The sequence below is a fragment of the Dendropsophus ebraccatus genome, chromosome 6, assembly GCF_027789765.1.
Source record: "Dendropsophus ebraccatus isolate aDenEbr1 chromosome 6, aDenEbr1.pat, whole genome shotgun sequence".
In the NCBI taxonomy this organism is placed as follows: Eukaryota; Metazoa; Chordata; class Amphibia; order Anura; family Hylidae; genus Dendropsophus; species Dendropsophus ebraccatus.
Window position 1 is genome coordinate 150,126,355 of NC_091459.1, and position 6,872 is coordinate 150,133,226.

Here is a 6,872-nt window from a genome sequence, read left to right on the forward strand (position 1 = left end):
TAATGTGTCCTTTAATGATAATATTATAACATACATCTTTTTAGAGTACTTGAAATCACACTGCCGAAGCAAGTACACTGAGGTTCTGGAGATAGTTTAGACATAGAACTTGGAAAGTTTCTCGGTTAGGTGACTTAATAGGTTTAACAGTTTACAGGGCAGATGGCTTAGAGGAACATAGTCCAATATGCACTCTACTGTAATGGGGTCCTGACAACCTTGGAATAGGATGAGATTACTTTTAAGACTTGAGAAGAAATGCTCATACTCATGGTGAAAAGTAATCCATCATGCTGAGATGAGGACACAGAGTACAGGCCTAGGCGGAACACTTGGAGGAGCTTAATGTCAGTTTTAGAACTTAGGACTTGACAAGTTGCAGCGGGCACATTGGCATAAGCAGGCTTCTACAACTTCTGACTTAAGACTAAAGAACTGCGGACTTGCAGGACTTGGAAGGCTTGAAAATGACCCCTTTGGCGTGAACAGGCTGGCTTTGGAGGCACATTAGAAGTACAGGATCTCAGGATCAGGCACTGGCCAGAGGGCCAGGCCCTGTGTAAGTCACTCTCTGGCTCTACATACAACTAGATACACAACTGGCAGGAAATAGGAACAGAGGCCAAGCTGACTTTCTAACTCCCACAGGCCTTCACCTAACTTATTGGACAGAGAAGACACTACACCTGGGCTCTGATAGGTCAGGCCATTAAGAGTGATAGTTTGGTTAACCTTTACGGTGGTCGGTTAACCTAGGTGTGACCTGACCATATTCCAAGCAGGTGACAGACAAAAAATTTGCTTAGTCACATACATGTTTAACCCCTTACATACTTTAGCTTGTACTTGCTGTCAGTGAATAGCATAATACACAGACAAATGCAATTTACATGCTTCATGCTCTGATTAACCTTTAAGACCTATAATAAAGACATAGGGATATACTGTATATATTTTCAGCAGCAGTGGAAAATATGGCGCTCGCACAGTATTAACACAGCGAAAATATACATAACCAAATAAATTACTAGTAAATGAGGACGCAGTACGCTGCATAGGAAGAGTCTGTGATTTTGTTCATTCATTACTTGTGTGAAGGCACATCATACTACAAGCCGACGGGGCAGAGGTGTAGCTACCATAAAGGCAGACCATGCCACTGCTAAGGGGCCTGTGCACTACACTTACAGTTAAATGCTGCAGCGCTTCGACTGACATTGGCTTCCTGCTCTGCCAGTCTCTCTTGTGGCAGGAGGCCGCATTGAACCTCCAGTCACAAAACCCCCCATACTCAACTGGCCCAGTGCAGTCCTCTGCTATTGACTCTCCCAGCTCGCCAGCGGGCAAGTAACATCACTCGTTTGCCAGGGAGCTGGGAGAATGAAGGAAAGTCATGGGACTGCCCCGTGCCATGTAAGTATGTTGGGGTTTACTGTACACGATTTATGGGGTTTCTTGCTATAGGCCCTCATGAATCCTAGCTACGTCTCTGCCGCGGGGGAGTTCAGTCACAAATCTTGCCTATGTTGGTCAATTGGGGCATTAAGAACACAACATCACAACATTAACAGTTTATGGTCAGAACGTACATTCCAATAGCCTATTAAGTGCATGAAGATGTTCTGAAGACCAACCTTTGGCTTTAGCCAATAAGTTGTAGTAGGGCACGTCGGCAAAAAACATTCTTCTCCAACCATTGATTTGAGACTTAAGCGCCTAAGGTTATTATAAGGACTTAAAAGAGAAATCCGGCCCAAAGTATTTTTTTAATATTTTATTACTTATGGAAAGTAAGACAAATTCCTAATGTACATTAATTATGGAGAATGCACATATAGGGCTATTTCCCTTAATTTAGTAGATCAAGCAGGTGTTAGATTCCCTAAAAAAACGTGACGTCATGAATCAGGTGTAATTCCTATGGAGTGTCCAGCATGGGGCGCACCATATGTAGAAGTCTATGTAGTGTATTGTATATGCACCTGTATGTAATGTAGTGTTAGTGACACTATCACAGGGACACAGGGCATCCGAGCAGGAAGGGAGAGAAGTGCCCGTCTATCTAACTATGGGGGGGAGGGGGATGTATGCTGGTTAGCGGAATGTGGGGTGGTTATGGTGATGGGGATCGGCCTGGCACTACACTCTTTCTAGCACTTTCCCCACCAATAGGAGGTCAGTCGTGGTCAACCCTATTTAGGATAGTTAGTTACTGGTGCAAGGGTCTTGGTTCAGTTCAGTTTCTAGTGCATGGTGAAGAGAGACAGGTCAAGACAAATAGTTCCTGCTGAAGTTTATACCCAGGCCTGGCCTGAGAGTCAGAGCCTTTGTCAGGAAGAAAGATTTCAGATTTCATGAGACACTACCAGTAACAAGTATGCAATGCTAAACCCAAAGGTGGGGTAACTGTCACCTGGGAAAACCTTACCTATGCTGGAATACCCAGCTTGGATCTAGTCAGGACTATCCAGAAAAGGGATTAGTGTGCAGTGAAGCAAAGAGCATAAGCTGAAGTACTCCATTGGAACCTGCGCGATCTACTCAGGAAACCTTGAGCTACATCCCATGTTCAAACCTGGGACTAGTACTACCAGACCTGACACTCTCTGGGCTCTTCTGGTAAAAGGTGGTCTTCTTCTTTCTCAGTTTTAACCATGAGTATGAGCTTCTTCTTCTTCTACACACTACAAGTTATCCAGTTATCCCGGGAGAGTTCTGTATTTATTAGCCAAGGCCCCAAGACCCAAGTCCCTTAACCTACTGTACTCAAGCTACACTTCTCTATCTCCCTTACAAGCACCCAAGCTAATCTTTCTGTGTTGTTCATCATAAGAAAGGACATTTTTCTTTGTGATTATCTTTTGCATTAATGATTTCATATGTAAAAGTTATTGTGCTTAAGTGCTACACTCCGTGCTCATTCCTCCCCACTGCGCCTGTACCCACACACCTGGTTCTACCTTTACAAAGCCTAGAGCTAGTATACCTTTATTATAGTGTGAATTGTGTATTACTAAAATAATGTAAGCTGCTAGGCTGGAAGAGGTTGCATGGCACAATCCACAACATGGTTTAAATTGTCATATACACATGGCTGCCCTAGAAGATAGTTTAATCTTTCCTTCCCAGCTTCCGGCTACTGGTCCTACACACTGCTTATGGCATAATCAGGATGTCACTAACCCCTAAAGTCTCTCATGATTGGCTTAGAGCAGTGCTTCTCAAACTATTTCTACTGGAGCCTCACCCAACAGGCCAAGGCAATGGCTGGGCCTCACCAGACTGACCAAGAGGATGCCTGGGCCTCACCAGAGTGACCAAGAGGATGCCTGGGCCTCACCAGAGTGACCAAGAGGATGCCGGGGCCTCACCATCTCTGGTGAAATTCCATTAAAAAGCTAAAAATATTGCTAGCACTACCTTCACCCAGCTCCCAAGCTCTATATACTAATAAAGCAAGTACAAAATAACTTAAAAATGTTGCTAAAATGGAGATTATGGAGAACTGTGCAGATCATAGTTACTTTTGTGAAAACTGGCTCCCCAGCTGGGCCTCACCAACAACTAAGGGGCGCCTCACTGGTGAGGCCCGCCTCACAGTTTGAGAAGCACTGGCTTAGAGGTACGAAGGGCCTGTGGGCCAGCACCCCAGGTCACAAGATCTATTCTTTAAATAATGGCTATGTGCTGCAATGTCTATTGTGGCAGCCATTTTTGAGGTTTCAACCAAAACAAATCTCAAAACATTTTGAATATTTTGGGTTAAATCCATTTTGTATTGAAACAGTTCATTCAACTCTACTCAGCACCATGGCAGAGGGAAACAATTGCTACAACCTGCAACCTTAAAGGGGGTAAATATTTATATAAGCCGAGGAAACGGAAGCAAAACCGAAAGCCAAACGTAACAAAAACCGGGATACATTCATCCGCAACAAACAAAAACTGCTGCCAGGGCTGACTAAATGGTAAAAAACAGGAGAAGACAACTTGGCAGGAATTGTCCTTCTGTGTGAAATAGTAGCCAAATGTTTTCTTCCTCGATGAGCATAGTCTATTATAATTATTATTATTCCAGAGCGCTGTACAGATGATAAGGGGTTAACATACACAATATAACTAAAAACCCTGACATGAATAAAGTAAATGGCAGTCTGATACGTAGCAGGGCCGGGACAAAGGGTAGGCAGGGGTAGGCGATGGCCTAGGGCGCCATCTAGTGGTGAATTACAGGGGGCGCTATTCTATCTACCACATAGGGGCCTCCAGAAGCCTGAACCCGGTAGAAGGGATTGTGGTAGAAAAGCAAACAGTAGAGGATGCACAACATCACTTACACTGTGGGGTGGGTATCCTCCACTGTCTGCTGCTGTCCCTGAGGTTGCTCCGGCTGTCGGGTCTGGGGGATGGGGGAGGAGAGGACAGGCAGCACAAGCCTGCACAGCGTCATCATCAGGAAGGCCCCTGCAGAGCTGTCTCCGCTGTCTGACTACAGCTGTCCTTATCTGAGGGCCTGACCCTGCACAGCCAGGATGTCTGCCAGTGAGGAGACCAGTATCAAGGAGGTTAGTGTATAACTGAGCATGTGTATGTGTGAGGGTGCATGTATCTATGTATGTGTGAGTGTGCATGTATCTATGTATGTGTATGTATGAGTGAGTGTGTATATATGTGTGTATGTATGTGTGCGTATGAGTGAGTAAGGGTGCATCTATGTATGTATGTGTGAGTGAGTGAGTGAGTAAGGGTGCATGTATGTATGTATGTATGAGTGTATGAGTGAGTGTTTATATATGTGTCTATGTATGTGTGTGTATGAGTGAGTGAGGGTGCATGTATGTATGTATGAGTGTGTGTATGAGTGAGTGAGGGTGCATGTATGTATGTGTGAGGGTGCATGTATGTATGAGTGAGTGAGGGCGCATGTATGTATGTGTGAGTGAGGGTGCATGTGTGAGTGAGTATGTATGTATGTATGTATGTATGAGTGAGGGTGCAGGTATGTATGTGTGAGTTAGGGCGCATGTATGTATGTGTAAGTGAGGGCGCATGTATGTATGTGTGAGGGTGCATGTATGTGTGAGTGAGTATGTATGTATGTATGTATGTGTGAGTGACGGTGCATTATGTATGTTTGTATGAGGGTCCATGTATGTATGTATGTCTTTAGGTATGTATGTATGTATGTGTGAATGAGGGTGCATGTATGTATGTGTGAGTGAGGGTGCATGTATGTATGTGTGAATGAGGGTGCATGTATGTATGTGTGAGTGAGGGTGCATGTATGTATGTGTGAATGAGGGTGCATGTATGTATGTTTGTATGAGGGTCCATGTATGTATGTTTTTAGGTATGTATGTATGTATGTATGTATGTGTGAGTGAGGGCGCATGTATGTATGTGTGAGTGAGGGCGCGTGCATGTATGTGTGAGTGAGTATGTATGTATGTATGTGTGTGTGAGTGAGGGTGCTGGTATGTATGTTTGAGTGAGGGCGCATGTATGTATGTGTGAGTGAGGGTGCATGTATGTGTGAGTGAGTATGTATGTATGTATGTGTGAGTGAGGGTGCAGGTATGTATGTATGTATGTATGAGGGTCCATGTATGTATGTCTGTAGGTATGTATGTGTGAGTGAGGGTGCATGCATGTATGTATTTTTATTTTGTGTGTGTGTGTGGGGGGGGGGGGGTTGCGATTTGTCTTCTTTGCATAGGGCACCAGAACTCCTTGTCCCGGCCCTGGGCCAAGGTAAGGGGAGCCTGGTAGGGACCGGTCACAGGGAGAGAGGAGGGCACATAAGGAGATGTCCACTCTGCTGCAGGCACCTACAGTTGACAGTCAGCCAGGCTCTGAAATTTTAGATATGTCAAACTGAAATACTAAAATGACACAGCCAAAGTTTCCTCTGTTAGGTAGGTCACTCACATCGGTAGTTTCCTCTATTAGGTAGGTCACTCACATCGGTAGTTTTCTCTGTTAGGTAGGTCACTGACATCGGTAGTTTGCTCTGTTAGGTAGGTCACTCACATCGGTAGTTTCCTCTGTTAGGTAGGTCACTGACATCAGTAGTTTTCTCGGTTAGGTAGGTCACTGACATCGGTAGTTTTCTCTGTTAGGTAGGTCACTCACATCGGTAGTTTCCTCTGTTAGGTAGGTCACTGACATCGGTAGTTTTCTCTGTTAGGTAGGTCACTGACATCGCTAGTTTTCTCTGTTAGGTAGGTCACTGACATCGCTAGTTTTCTCTGTTAGGTAGGTCACTGACATCGGTAGTTTGCTCTGTTAGGTAGGTCACTGACATCGGTAGTTTGCTCTGTTAGGTAGGTCACTGACATCGGTAGTTTTCTCTGTTAGGTAGGTCACTGACATCGGTAGTTTCCTCTGTTAGGTAGGTCACACACATCGGTAGTTTCCTGTTAGGTAGGTCACTGACATCGGTAGTTTCCTCTGTTAGGTAGGTCACTGACATCGGTAGTTTTCTCTGTTAGGTAGGTCACTGACATCGGTAGTTTGCTCTGTTAGGTAGGTCACTCACATCGGTAGTTTCCTCTGTTAGGTAGGTCACTGACATCAGTAGTTTTCTCTGTTAGGTAGGTCACTGACATCGGTAGTTTTCTCTGTTAGGTAGGTCACTGACATCAGTAGTTTTCTCGGTTAGGTAGGTCACTCACATCGGTAGTTTCCTCTGTTAGGTAGGTCACTGACATCGGTAGTTTGCTCTGTTAGGTAGGTCACTGACATCGGTAGTTTGCTCTGTTAGATAGGTCACTCACATAGGTAGTTTCCTGTTAAGTAGGTCACTGACATCGGTAGTTTTCTCTGTTAGGTAGGTCACTGACATCGGTAGTTTGCTCTGTTAGGTAGGTCAC